General features: G+C 38.3%; 1 protein-coding gene across 5 annotated transcripts in view; it reads left to right on the top strand.

The window, feature by feature from the left end:
• The window catches only part of LOC129763330 (homeobox protein DLL-4), a 117224-nt gene that overhangs the window by 46656 nt on the left and 54710 nt on the right, over nucleotides 1–15858 (top strand). Inside the window, exon 1 of one of the 5 annotated variants that reach the window (XM_055762292.1) lies at nucleotides 7370–7448. The exons of 2 other annotated variants lie outside the window; for them this stretch is intronic. The gene's annotated coding sequence lies outside the window, so the exon portion shown is untranslated. Of the gene's footprint in view, nucleotides 1–7369; nucleotides 7467–7600; nucleotides 7736–15858 lie in introns of those variants that run through there. 2 more of the 5 variants (XM_055762291.1, XM_055762290.1) reach the window with 2 other exon arrangements.

Below are 15858 nucleotides of genomic sequence, written 5' to 3'. Positions count from 1 at the left end.
ATTTGTACAGTGGGGGTAAAAATCGTGATTTTTGAAGATTTTGCTTGAGTTTTCACCAGTATTTGTTTATATCTATATTGCAGCGAAACTAAGAAAGATAGAAGTTGGGTGTCAAAGAACAAATTTTGGTTTGAGAACTTTAATTGGTAGAAACAATAAGGTTAAATATGAATTTTTGGGATAAAATAAATAATCACACATTAAAAATTACTAACATTAAAGTTTTCACTTCCAAAACAGTTATTTGAACCCACTGATATAGATGCTCACTACTATATGCTATACTGAGTTTTCTCATCTTTCAAATGAAGACAACAGAGTCGGAAACAAAAAGAAAGTTCTATAACTCTGTCATTGTTGAAATTTGAACATATGCTTAAAAGTTTTTCTTCATCAAATATGATCATATATCACTTTCTGAGAGTTTCTGGAAAAAAAATTTTATGTGAGAGAGGTGTGTTCTGACTTTAAGGGGATGAATCAAAAACTAAACTCTTTTATTTTCAATAAACGAAAAATATATTCATTAAAAACGATTTAAAAAAAGTTTTTTTTTGACTCGATTATATACAGGATTCGTTTATATAAAGTGAAAATAAATCGGAGACTGTATATAATCGAGCCCGTGCTGTACTTATTATTTTAGTGCAAGTTATTTGGCGTCTGTATTTCTCGTTTATCACACTCATAATCCACGCCAACTGGTAGGAACCATATTAAACGAATCTGACTATTCAATGCAATGCAGAAGTCGTCAGAAACTAGTATCTTAAATACTTAATGGCTTCACAATTAAGAGGTTAGTTCCATGCTAAGTGAGTTTTGAAAATAATACTTGACAACACAGCTTATATCCTCAATCCGTACTTGTGGTGAGTTTAGGGGTAATAATACGTTTTACTAAACTACCATTTACTAGATATTAATTTGCTTGTTTTAGTTCAAACCTAATTGTAGTCACTCCATGCCTTTCATGTAACCTAGGCTCTGCAGCTCCAATTGGAACTCACTTTTAAATTTACAACGATACAGGCAAACTTCATTTACAAGTTGGAATATCAATCCAAGTGTATGTATACTATTCACCGTATATTATACAGTGCTTTTTGATTGATACAAAAACCCTCTTCAATATTCTGCGCAGTTGAAGCATGCTGAATGTAACTGATAAACCATGCATAGATTGAATGGATTCCTCAAAAGTGTCGCAATCTACCAAAACTAACCTGCGTACTTATTGATATACATGGCAATCTTTTTCTCAGCGCATCTGACTCGACAGAGATAATGAATTATGATAACCATAAACGCCTTATGTCATGCAATATGCGAACCATTTCCTTGAGTTTATCCAGTTATCCACTCCCATGAAATAAATGAATCTCAACAAACCTGTCGATGTAACAGAGCGCAAAAACCAGTCTCAGAAACAGTGATGAAAATGTTTGCATCACGATTATTCTTGCGAATAAATACTCACTTTATTGACAACCGAGTTTATTTATTTTTCTTGAACAAAATTTTGGAGAAAAATTCTGATCAGGTATTGTTCATAACGCCAAAATTAGTGAATATAGAAAACAGTAGGTTTTCGTCGCTGAAAATCGTTTTTGGCCTCGACGGTTGGCACCTAGAATTTAGGAGCAAGAAGAAGATCATCGAACACCTACCAAATCGTTTTCATCAATTATAGCTCACGGAAGACTAAACCGATTTGCGTGATCAAATTAGAAGAAAAAGCTATTCGAATTTGAAATAAATTGTACAATTGTTCTCAGATACAATTCAAAAACAAAACGGTCACAGTCCTACTTCAAGCTTTCGTCCGTGCCCCCTAGATATTGGCCCTTCTACTTTTGGATAATCATTTGAAGCCATTCATCAACATAAACATGTTTTGACTATGTACATTTTATCCAGCTACCTGCCTTATTTAGATTCTACATTGTGCTTGGTTGCTCTATTAGTTTGAATTATTCGAAATTTGGTATATTAATCATCTAAATTTGTTCGCCGTGATAAATTATAATGAATGTTGCTTGGTTGCGACATCGCTTCGAGGAGGCAGAGAGCCGTCTGTTCGCTCGTGTACCTCTGTCTCAGTCATTTTTGCTGTATACTATAGATGTTAAAATTTTGAATGTCATTCGTTTTTATCCGTGTATGTCATCTAGAACATTGCCAATAAAGGATTCTGAGAGCGAATCAACGATCAATTGCCTAGCGGATCCGCATCCATTTACTCGCCTTAGTAACAGATGCAGACGGAAGAAGCTTGGATAGCAATATTTGCTTTCGCCTCAATTTTCGTAGAAGAATCATTGTATGTTCAGTTTGCAATGGTGTGTTCGGTATGGGATGAGTTCTATTTCATGTTAGTGATTTGCGAATCATACGCCAAGTTGCAAGGGGGCAATGTGATATATAATCACTTTCTTTATTGTTCTCGCGATGTTATTTTGAAATTTCATCTTATTCTCAGAGAACATCCAAAGTGAAAAATAATCGAACGGAATATAAAAAGTTCTTAATCTTACGTCAGAAATGCGGTCGTATCTTGAATTTTAATGTCTCGATATCAGTTGTTGATAGCTCTTTCAAATGTGAATAATAAATTGCATTACGAATTCAGAGTATAGAAATATTCAATCGTTGTATCAGTACAGAAAACTCTTCATTTCATGTATGAGAACATACCGTTCTGAATCATATTTCGGACAACATCATATTTCGGACACTTTGTACAAATATCTTGAAATGCTTATTGCACTGATGATATAACTATCAAATTAATATCACACTGGCTTCTTTAGAGTAATCCCTTGGTTTCACTATCATTTCACATGAGAGTTACATTTGAAATATAACATAATCGGCAGAAATCTTACAACACTACTCATTATCGTTTGTGTTTGGCGTTTCCTTAGCGTGAGCACGTAGAATTTACCCGTTCATAAATATTTAAATTTCTCCCGTGTTTCATCAGTTCTCATCATCATTAACAGTTTACTGTGATTGCTTGGTAAGTGTTTCGTTTCGTCCAAAAAATTACAAAATACAGTGTCCGAAATTTGAATTCAATCTGTCCGAAATTTGATTTAGTGTCCGAAGTTTGATTCTTATTCGCTTCATTTGAAAAGCATTTTATTCGATGAATTTTTTATGTTTTCAATCAAATAGGTACCAAAGTAGAAAGCTTGAAGCATATTGAACTAATTTATTAAAAATATCAACCAATAATACCTGTGCATAAAGTTTAAATCTGCATCATATGCCTTAAGCGCCCGAAATATGATTCAGAACGGTATTGCGATTCAAAACAAAACATTTAAATACAGTATCGGACATAAAAAATGCATCAAGCTATATGGCTGTTTCCATTTGTACTACTACTTGAAACCAAATCTCGATTGATCTTTTGCTGTTTGATGGCTGGCTAATTTAGCGACGCAGAAAATTGTACTAATACAACCATGTGTTTGAGTAGGAGAAGCAAAACCCATCCTTTTCAAAAGTCGGGCTGGCAAAAAATGCACTATTTGATGCAATAACTGCAGCACATCGAGCTGGTATTGAGTCGACCAAAGCAATGAGACGACCGATTAGCATTGTGGATCATTCTTGCTCGATTCCCGCCATAAGATTTTCTGGATTCTTATACGATCGAACATCGTTCAAGCTCCTCCCACGAATGTTCAATCGGATTTAGGACCGATAATTGTGATGGTCACTTCGAAACGGACCCATTCACCTTTGATAACAATGATTTTTTCAACTTTGACGTATTTTTTGGGGTTGTTGTCTTGCTGAATAGCCCATCCTTGTGGCATGTGTTCAATGATGTATGGAAGCACTGGGGTCTCTAACAGTTCCTTGTACACAAGCGTAGTCATGATGCCTTGAATTCGACGTATTGGACCGACACCGACACCAAAACGACCTAAATAAATTGTAATCATGTGTTAATCATATATATGAAAATTTACCCCAGATCATGACACTTCCACCGTAATGTTTGACTGATGAAACCTGGATTATATCGTTGTCCATGTGGTCTTCGAACGTATCTGTAATAAATAATATTAAAAAATAAATTAAATTTACTTTCATCAGACCACAGTACCTTCTCCCAAATTGGGCTTTGACCAATGTTGGAATCGTCTGGCAAAATTCAATCGAGTCTTCCGACTCATGATGGATGTCAGTGGCTTCTTTGCGGGTCGACAAGCAAAAAGATTCACCTCACAGAGAAGGCGTCGAACAGTCCGGAACATAGGTTGAGCTGCAAATGCTCTGCAGCATATCGAGTAACGTCTGTTGCAGTCTTCCGTGGGTCATTTATGATGACCCGAATCATTGATCTACCCTCTCCCTCTCTATCGATTTGCAGTCCAAAAACTTCTCATAAATTCTTCCTACTGTGGTTAACACCAAACTGTTCTGCAACCTAACGGTTTGTTTTTCCAGAACGTTTCGCCCTGAGGACAGCATTGCGAGCATCGGTGCTCAATTATTTCTCCATCACAGGTACTTATGGATTTTATAACAACAACGAAAAATTACATTCTTAACCGATTACGAAATGAAAATTGACACTGGTGCGCTTTTTGTGTCCTCCTTTATTTTAACAGTTCATTGCGTTATCAGATGCACAATGAAAGTATCAATGAGTATTAAAGTTTTGTCAAAATAGGTAATGTAGGATTTACAATTTACAAAGGAAAATTATTCGAATGACTGTTGCATTTTTTATGTCCGATACTGTAGGTTATAGAAATTGAACATACCCGATTCACAACATAGAGTAATGCGGGGCAAAGGTGCGCACCTAACTGTTGCCATCTAATAACTCTTGAAATAAAAGCAGATAAAATTCCGTTTGCTTACCAAATTGTTACTATATATATTACCTTCGAAACGTAGTACAAGCATTTCTCGAGTTGTGTTTGTAATTGGACAAATACCTATTTTAATACAAAAAGACAAAAAGACTTTGCCCCATAGTGGGGGCAAAGGTGCACACCGTACAGGGCAAAAGTGTGCACTTGTTGAATTGAAGTTCTGAGATAACTTATACCAAAAATAAATACTTTATCATCAGAAGCGGACCAGAAGAGAGTGTAGGTGTAGTGTGTAGTGTCCAGTAGGCAGGAGGGGGGTGTTCTATGGTCTTTTATGGGTGGAGAAGAGTGGTTGTTATGGTCGAACATACAACGTGGATTTTTTTGGGAGGGAGGAGACTGACAATATAAGATATCAGAAAATGTCCAACATTTGAAACAGAATTGGTTTTTATTAACGAACTAGCTGACCCGGTGAACTTCGTCCCATTCACAATTGATATATTGATATAAATAATTTCGAACACTCAAGTTCCCATAGAAATTATTTTTATGTAACTATACTCGCGGTATATAATTTCTTTTTGACATATAAACCTGACGCAGACCAAGACGCATCAATCCTCATACTGACTGTTTAACACGTTCTGCCCAGCGTCGGTCCATAGGGGCCGACGTTGAGTTTTTGGTAGGAAAGTGCTGACTGACTGGGACTGACAATTATAAAATAATAAAATAAAAATATATACGGTTTGTTTTCGGATGTTTTACAAAATATGACTACTTCCTAGTCGAATTACTGACTTTTTCCTATTCATACAATACGTATTTTTGGAAGCTGGGACCGACACTGATATTGTACAAACGCTCTTGATGCTCACTGAATGGAAAGCGCAGCAAGAAAAAATCGGGGCTTAACGTGTTAAATCCGTTGTTCCGATCTTGAGTTAAATCGTGAGGAACGGACACCAAATCATTTTTATTTGTATAGATCAAGTTTATAACTACATAGTTACCTTCACTTGATTTATTTGAAGTTCATTGTGAAAACATACACATAAACGAAACATAACCGTTATTGAATTGAATGCATGGTGAAAATAAAAACATTTTTCATTTGAACTTCATTTTGAATTATTTCTAAGCAATTGTTTATGTTTCTTCCTCATCTTGGATTTCGGTTCTGAGGATTCCGATGCTGTGCCTTGGAGCGCTGTGGCTTCGTTGCGCTGTTGTGGGGTTTGAAGAGACAGACGATGGTTCCTCATGAAGCTAGAATCCCAATCTCTTCCTGCCAGTTTTGCAACTTGGTTGAATTCGTGCTGGAGGTTGTTGGCTTCCGCAAAATCAAACGCCAGACGCCGTAAATCTTTGAGAGTCATACCCTAGAAAGCCAGTGCTCTGCAGTGGTCCGCCATATCCTCAGACTGCTCACTCGTAAATACCTGAATCGCCCTAGGTGCTCGCTGACACATCCCAGCAGAAGTGAAAATGTCAATAAAAGAAGATTCAAATCATAGATCACTTACTGATATGAGCCTCTTCCTCAGAGCTGATTCAGAAATACCGAGGTCTGCCGCAATCCGACGCTTCGAGACTACCTCCCGAAGCCTCTGTCGGGCCATTTGAGCATTTCTGTGCATTTATTCAAATCAGTATTCTTCTTGTGGGTACCGTTAAAAATTTTGTTGAAAACTTTTGAAAAATTTTTTCAGAGTAAAACGCTAGTGCGTACTTTTACAAGTAATGCTTGAATTTATCGAATTTTTTAAAAAAGGTCTTGAACATTTTCATAAAAACGAATACGCACTTTCATCTACTATAGAATGGAGATTTCCTTGACAGTGTAGTTTCGAACTTTCCAGATATTTTAGGTAAGTAAATCGCCATCTCCAAAGCTGCGAAAATTAGATCAAAACATCGCAAAATTCTTTTTACCTCATAATTTTTTGTCACTTTGATGAAATGTATCTTGTTTATATGTGTGAGCTGCTGGTGTAGTAATATATCAAACGAATCCACTGTTGTCGAATTTTCATGCTCGTTTGCTTCAAAAAGGCCAATGCACACTTTTGCCCCGCACTACTCTAATGTATCCTGCCGGAGTAATACTTTTTGAAAAGAAAAGCAAGAAATCTATAAAGTAAAGAAATCTATTCAAGTTTAGCCATATACGCCACTATTGCGATCAGCAATGTGTGAGCTCTCACCCCCCAAATCAATGTCGGCAGCGAACAGCAGGCGGAGAGCGTTTATCGTCATCATCCATTGATATAGATATTATTATTGCTTATTATTGCTGCTGATGCTATTAGTGATGGTGCTGATATTGTTGCTATTACTTGACAGTGACAGAAGGGGGCGCACATCATCAGCATAGTTAACGAGTGTTTTCAAAGGAGTGCGCTATGAGGACTATGAGGTGGGGTTTAGGTTGGGTTGGGTGTGTGGGGGAGGACATAAGGAGAGCGCGAACGTTGATTTAGTATAGTATATACGGTTATTTCTTACATTTCCTCACACGATTTTCGATAACGTGCGCGGCGGTGCGCTGCTTGATGATGGCGATGGTGACGACGACGACGACGCTGATGATGTTTTTCGACGGTACTTTTTGAGTGATCTGTGAGTGAGACAGAACCCGGCGCGGTTTCGCTGTTTGGTAGATACAGTTGAAACCGATCAGGCAGAGTGGGAGGACGAAGCAACAGAACGAGCGAACGACCGAACAAACAGTAGCGTGAGGCAGAGCATAAGTTTTCACATCGTTTGTCGCGCTCTCAGAGTTGGTGATTTTATGATAAATTGGATAATATCTGGTGTACTGTTGTGTGTCGATTATCATCATCATCTGCATCAACGCGCGGCTTGGATCGAAACAAAACAGACCCTCGGTCAGTATCGAACGAGCTAACGGTGAATGGAGAGTGTGTGTGGTGCTGCCCGCGTTTTATGATGCTCTGTGACATTTTATTATTTAGCCAACAGAAAGTAGAGAGTAATTGCTGCTGTGTCGAGTTTTAGCAGTGGCTATTGATTACGGTTATATGTTATTCCACCCTCTCGGCTTGTGGTGTGAAGAGGAATAATAATTTCGCGAACGGAATATTTATTGTGTTTTTTTTCTCTTTGCTGCGAAAGCATTTTATGGCTCAATTGTGTAATGATTGTGTACGAACGTGATTAGTGATACGAACGATTATTGATAACTGCGTGGAAGTGAATCAGAGTGAAACCCCAACAAGATGACGATTTCCCACATTGGATACAGCGCAACCGGTCGACAGTGAGACGACAAACAAAAGACAGAGAAAAAACAGGAAGTGGGTTATATCTATGGTATAACCGCAAGGGTGACGTAGGACTATCGTTGATTTAGAGATCATTTGTTTGAAGTTGAATCTAAATCCATCCTGAATGAATGAATAAATAAATATTTGGGTGACTTCAAAAACGAGAGTGTTACGTTGGAGACTCAAGGTTTTATGCATCCAATATTGGATACAAAAAACCTTGTTCTGAAGAATAATCTTCAGAAGCTTTCCTGCTAACTGCACTTGATTGACAAATCACAAAACCAAATGTATGTGGTCGCAGTATTATATGGATAGAAAACATTAAAATAAACTCGCTTGAATGTAATTTTCAATTCCAAGGGGAACTGGCAGATTATTTTTCAGCAACGATCATTTCTTTCCAGGTTTCCTCTCGATAACCAGCAAACGAAAAGAGTTGCGCGCGTGTATGTGTGTGTGTGGCGGCTGCTTCTATGTCTTCCCGAGGAACCGTATTTCGATGCTGATACTCTCTTGGTCACGAGAGTATCAGCATCGGCTTTTCTGCGCTCCCTCACAGTTAAAACAAACTGATTGCATTTCAGGTCAGGTCAGGCCAGGTAATGAATCCCTCGATCCCTCGCCGTTCAGCTCGTTCAGTAACGATGTTGTCTTGTCGATGTCCTCAGGTGTCGTGCACAAATTACGTAACGCTAAAAATCCGAATTTTGAACCACCTCTCCCCCCCCCCCTTTCGTAACGCAATTTCCTATCTCTAATAAACAGAAAGTAACGCAACATCTACCCCCTCCCCCCTTATCGCGTTACGTAATTTGTGCACGACGCCTCACGAAAAATGAATCGGTTTCACCACCAGAATATCATTTCAGTATGCTTTTCGTGCGTGATTGAATCGAGAGAAGGTGTGGTTTACGATGGCAATTTGGAAGACAAACTAGAGGAGAATGAACTCTCTGAGTATGAAAATTTCGGCGACTGAGCAATAATCGATCGAAAATTATATAATTTTCGCGATACGAAACATTTTCCGTTTTTCATGTTATGCATCCAATATTGGATACGAAAATATCCTACTGATGGGAAAGAATAATCTTCAGAAGCTTTCCAGCTAATTACACTTGATTGAAAAATTACGAAATCAAATGTAGTTGGTCGCTGTTTTCGCCATATAATTAGAAAACATTAAAATAAACTCTTTCGCATGGATGTATTCTTCAATTCCCAGGGAACTGGCAGATTATTTTTCAGCAACAATTAGATCTTTCCGGAATTTTCTCGATGCTGTATGGCATCCAAACGAAAATTCTCGTTTCAGTTTGGCCTGCAAAAAACTTTTCTAAACTCTAATCGGATCATCGGATCAGCAATTTGGTCGACTTCCGATAGCGATGAATTTCACGCAAAGTTCCCGGTCAATAGCGATGTGGCTTCTTCACCTATCCTGCGGCTGGTGCGCTTATCCGAGCTGCTTTCGTGTGCCTTACAACTGAAAGACTAACTAGCTATCTGCTTGGTCCCAAACAAACGAGTCGTCACGGTGCGAGAGTAGAGTAAGAAATGAACGAAAGCAAAGGAAGCGTCATTTTATAAACCATAAAAGTATAGAATCTAAACCCCACCCTTATTATATTCGTTGCCTACCCTGAGAGAGAAACGAATAACATCGAAGTAAGTATACAGTAATGTATTTGAATCCGGACACTTTGCGTTACATTTATTTACAGTATGGTATTACCGCAGCCACAACATTTTCTGCATGTTGAATTAATGCGATTGATAAGTAACTATCAAGAAACTATCAGTAACTATATTAGCAACTATTAATCGCATAAATTCAACATGAAAAAAATGTTATGGCTGTGGTATGATATTGAATGTAATGCAAAGTGTCCGGATTCAAAAGCATTACTGTAAAAAAGAGTTAACTCGACTGAAATTTTTTCGGTTCGGCCTGCAAAAACGAAATTAAGAGCCCCCGCCGACTGCAGACTGACTTGTCGACCGATAGTTCGGTCGGCTTCTTAATCAGTACGGAGAAAAAAAGTCTGTAGTGTTAAGCTATTGAAACAATTTTTCGACTCAATAAATAGCAATCATATAACTCTTGGACATTTTATCTTTTGTATGAAATGATTATCATACTGTTCCGTTGATCCGAAGCAGAATGAATCACGCTTAAAGAAGGAATGGATTTTTTCTTGGAATTTAGTCAGCAGAAATAATGCCCTTTCCCAACAATTAAAAACGACAAACGGTAAACAGTTTCATCAAAGTGATTTCTTCGATATGGGGATATATTCACTACATCATGTCATATATTTCATATTTTTCATTATGAAATGCATATCCATGGCACCTATCGGTATCGAATTATCATCGACACCACGCTAAATGCTCCTTTCAGTTCGGCCTGTAAAAAACTTTTCTGAACTCTAATCCATCAAATTTGGAGCCCTGAAAAGGGCTGTTGATTATATGCTAAGCTAATATAGCACGCTCTCCTAGGATACGATGGGCCAGTTGGATGTCTTTGGGCATGATGTGACGCGTTTTGCATGTATAGCACACAAATTGGTATCTTCTAATAAGCCTCCTGCAGCGTCATAACCGCGGAACTTTGGAAGCGCAAGTCGGTTTTGAAGTCCTGAGCAATTCCACGAACCAAATGCTGCAAAGGTAGCTTGCGGATCAGCAATTCGGTCGACTTCTGATAGCGACGAATTCCATGCGAAGTTCCCGGTCGATAGCGATGTGGCTTCTTCACGCTTCCTGCGGCTGATGCGCTTATCCGAGCTGCTTTCGTGGTGCCTTACCACCGAAAGACTAACGAGCTGTCTGCTTAGTCCCGATGAAACGAGTCCTCACGGTGCGAGAGTAGAGTAAGAAATGAACGAAAGCAAGGGAAGTGTCATTTTATAAAACATAAAAGAATCGAATGTAAACCCCACCCTCTTTATTGTATAAGCTTACTGTATACTCACGAATATAATAAGGGTGGGATTAAGATTCTATACTTTTATGGTTTATAAAATGACGCTTCCTTTGCTTTCGTTCATTTCTTACTCTACTCTTGCACCGTGAGGACTCGAGCTCGTTAGTCTTTCGCAGACAGCTCGTTAGTCATTCGGTGGTAAGGCACACGAAGTCAGCTCGGATAAGCGCACCAGTAGCAGGATAGGTGGAGAAGCCACATCGCTATCGACCGGGAACTTCGCATGAAATTCGTCGCTATCAGATATCGACCGAATTGCTGATCCGCAAGCTACCTTTGCAGCATTTGGTTCGTGGAATTGCTCAGGACTTCAAAACCGACTTGCGCTTCCAAAGTTCCGCGGTTATGACGCTGCAGGAGGCTTATTCGAAGATACCAATTTGTGTGCTATCCATGCAAAACGCGTCACAACATGCCCAAGGACATCCAGCTGGCCCATCGTATCCGAGGAGAGCGTGCTATATTAGCTTAGCATATAATCAACGGCCCTTTTCAGGGCTCCAAATTTGATGGATTAGAGTGCAGAAAAGTTTTTTACAGGCCGAACTGAAAGCAGCATTTAGCGAAAATCGTGGTTTCGATAATAATTCGTTACCGATAGGTGCCATGGATATGGATTTCCTTATGAAGAATATGAAATACATGACATGATGTAGTGAATATATCCGAAGAAATCACTTTGGTGAAACTGCATTATAAAATTATTTGTGTACGAATGCCGCAATCGATAGTCGACTCTAATTTGAGCTGGGTAATTTCCTCGGAGGACTCGATTCCTCCTTTGAGCATTAATAATCTCTTTCTGGCAAAACGATGTGGTATGAATCACATTATTTGAATGATAGAATGAAGAAGTTTTCTGCCAATTTCCTGCAACCTCCAAACGTATCTTTCTCCCGTTTGTCGTTTTCGCGTTCGCTAATCCTTTCTCACAACACCCATTTCTAGTTTGAGAAATTGTTGAGTAAACATTGTTTGCCAGTGCGTGTAGAGCGGGAATTCCTAAAGATTCATTGCACCTCTAATAAATTGCCGAAAGACGTGGTCTTACGTTGATCGCACTTGATTGAAAAAATCCAAAACGAAATGTATTTGGTCGAAGCATTATATGAGTAAAAAACAAATAATCGCTCGAAAATGACTTGATTTTCGCGATGTGAAACATTTTCCGTTTTTCATGTTATGCATCCAATATTGGATACGAAAATTTCCACTGATGGGGAATATTCAGAAGCTTTCCTGTTAATTGCGATTGATTGAAAAATAACAAAACCAAATGTATTTGGTTGCAGTGTTATATGGATAGAAAACATTAAAATAAACTATTTCGCATGAATGTATTTTTCAATTCCCAGGGGAACTGGCAGATTATTTTTCAGCAACGATAGCAACGAGAATTCCGCGCGTGTATGTGTGTGTGTGTGGCGGCTGCTCCGATGTTTCAAGCGGAACCGTGGCATCACTCTCCTCCTGATGGATTCCCTTTTGGCCTTAGGTGCACAAACAGGCTCTTGGTGACACCGTTCATCAGCGCTTTCATGATAAACGAAATTAGCTTCACAACAACAGCGACAACATGCTCCAATCGCTGTTCAATCATAACTGAGTGGGTTTACGAGCGGCGCTCGCTTATATACCGATTTTTGATTTCAATAGCCTGTTTTGAAAGCAATTTTAAGACTATTGAAACAAGTTTTTAGATGAAAAAGTAACAAGTATATGACGCGTAGACATTTTATCTTTCAAATGAAGTGTTTATCATACCATTTCGTTCAGTTGTTTAAGAGCTATTAACGCTCAAAATCTCGGTCTCCAGCGTAACGCTTTCGTTCTCGAAACTTTGGTTTTACACCCCGGTATAGAAATGAAAGACGTAGTCCTACGTCAAAAACACGTAAGCGAATAATTCTAAGTAGACCAATTACTTAATTGCCCTAATTAGTGTACAGTATTTTCGGGAGATTTTCGTTTAACGAGCGTGGTTTCAACTGACTAAGAGAGAGATACACAAACACAAACACAGAGAGAAACAGAAGAAGAAGCATGATGAAGTTGATGATGATGGCGATGGCTCATTCTTGTTTCTCCGAACCGTCGGTTAAGTGGAAAACGAGCCGCTCGGTCAGTATATGATGGGCGTGAGTCTTTCTTTCGCGCTCTCTCTCAAGCAAACAGACATTTGATGTATGCGCCGGGTAGATTTTCGATCTCGATCTCTCGATCTGGCTACGGGCGGAGCTATACTAAACCGGCCGACTTAAATGCCAGAGTCTGCGCTATTGGTGCAACTTAACGTTCCGTCCCGAAACGATCGCGATGGAGCCGCCCGGCTAATTTTCACACATCCATACCATGCATTTTTTGAATGCAGTCATAGCAAATGCTGTTTCGTGCATGAGAGTCCATCACTATTTGAACTGTACGACCGGCGGAGCTACACTAGGAGATTGTTTCGAATTGTGAATAGACTGAATTATGAGAACTGTTCCACGATTCAGGTGATCTGTCTATCTTGTATCACAAGATCTATCTATCTGCAGATTTCCGCTTCCAAATTGTCTTCGCGAAAATTTGAAAAACAAGCACCGATCATTCGCGAACGAGAATTCCTCAAAAAAATGGGTGGGATATATCTATAATGTAACCGCAAGGTTGACGTGGGACTACCTTAGCTTACCAATTATTTGTTTGTATTGATTAAATTTTTGATTGAATGAAACAATTTCCGAATTCAATTGAATTCAACATATTTGCTTTGTGGGTAAAAAGTCACAGGAGGGTTGTGTCCGAGACACGACCGCATAGTTGACGTAGGATTCCGTTAGGCTATCTGTTAATTTTGAATATGTTTGAAGAATTACATCGTTAAACTCTTTGATAATGATTTGGTGGCCTCCTGAAAAGGGCCGTTTTGTTTGGTTGTTGGGCATTGTTTGTTCACTCCACCAGTGTTTACCGAGCAATGATGATAGAGGGATGGTAAACAGTCGTTGAATGGTGCGTATCAGATAAAAGATACCGAAGTGGGACGAGATATGATGAAAACCGCCCCCTATGATCCTAGACGAGATGCTTCCTGTGTTGTGTATGGATTAAATAAAAAACTCACCAATGTAATATAAGATAATTACCAATACCAAACACAATTATCAATTTTTCTCATCAGTGATAACATGTTACTTTAATATAGAGAAAATATATTTGAAATGGAAAAAGTAATTTTCTTTTATAATTTTTACTTTCTGAGTGTTTATACAACCCAATGCGAATTTCAATTGGACTAACAACACCTAATACTATATGTACAGCAATCACGTTTTCTAATATTTCTCTATTTTTTCAATTTTCCTCACCGTATAAACTTTCCTTGGGTGAAAATGAACACAACAAAACAGACAGCTTAAACCAAACGACCCGTTCTTGAGCGGGAACACACCTTGGTTTTTATTTATGAAAATTGAAATAAATCGTTCCATATATCAAGTCATTTTTAACACAACTGCTACCATATACAATTTTACACTTACACTTGTATTAATTTTTCATAATACATGATCGGTCATTGATATGAAATTTCACGAAGCAACCAACATTGAAGTTCCAAATTTAAATTTTATTTGCTAGAATTAATTGTATCACTCACCTTACTTGCAATATTAAAATGCCCCCGACTTTTATATATTTGCAATGCCGATTTCCCCCGGGCAGCTTGGTTTTGATGTCTCTGTTAGGAACCCGCCGCATGTGTCGTCAATTTCGACCAATCAGATGTGGGTATTTCCGTTAGGATAAGGGTTGAGATTTTTCGATTGTTCGATAGTTAGTTTCCTGACATATATTATTTTCATCAATATAAAAAATTGTTATGGAGTGACGAAATCGATTGACGTAAAAATTTCATCAATCCATCATGAAATGATTGAGAAATAAGCGTTTGAAATTGGACAATTTTCACCATGTGCTCAATTTTCTATTTTCATTTTGTACCCCAATATGTTCCCGAAAGACGTAATACTACGTCAAAAAGATTGTATAATGCCATGTGAGGTCAATTCATGCATTGTGATAGATTATGTTCTTCATTGGCAGTAAATTTAATGACAGTACTTTTACGTTTGGTATGATAACATCTTGGTTTTGAAGTCTGTGTTTGACGAACACTTTTCGGTCGGAACAAAAATGTCCCCAACTTGCATGAATTTGCAATGCCAAATTCCCCAGACACCTTGGTTCTGAAGTCTGTGTTGGGGAAACACAAACTAATCGCAATTAATAAAATAACATTTTATTAATTGCGATAGAAGCGTAGAAATATTCCGTATCAATTGATGCAAGCATCTTTCCGATTCAGTAAGAAATGTCCGAGTTATAAGCATCTGGAATTTTTAATTATTTCCTACATGTTCTGTGCTTAGGTTTTCATTTTACCCTTCATATACTTCGGTTAGACGTAGTCCCACGTCAAAAATCGATCCTTGAAGAAACCAACTGTGCAGCAAGCGAATAATACAATAGGCCCTGATTAGTGCTTTAACTTGGGACACGTTCATGGTATCTATTTGCATTCGGACAGCTTTCAATGCGAGTGAACTATTTGCAATCGCATCGGTCATGATTAGGCTGACCAATTAGATCATGCTTGAAAACGGGACACGCAAGCCAAAAAAGGTTATTTAATAAGTTTTTTCCTTTTTTAATGCAAAATACACGATATTTGTTGTTTAAGATG

Source organism: Toxorhynchites rutilus, chromosome 1 (assembly GCF_029784135.1).
Source record: "Toxorhynchites rutilus septentrionalis strain SRP chromosome 1, ASM2978413v1, whole genome shotgun sequence".
In the NCBI taxonomy this organism is placed as follows: domain Eukaryota; kingdom Metazoa; phylum Arthropoda; class Insecta; order Diptera; family Culicidae; genus Toxorhynchites; species Toxorhynchites rutilus.
The sequence above is the reverse complement of the archived record's forward strand: the minus strand, read 5'-3'. Positions and strand labels throughout refer to the sequence as shown.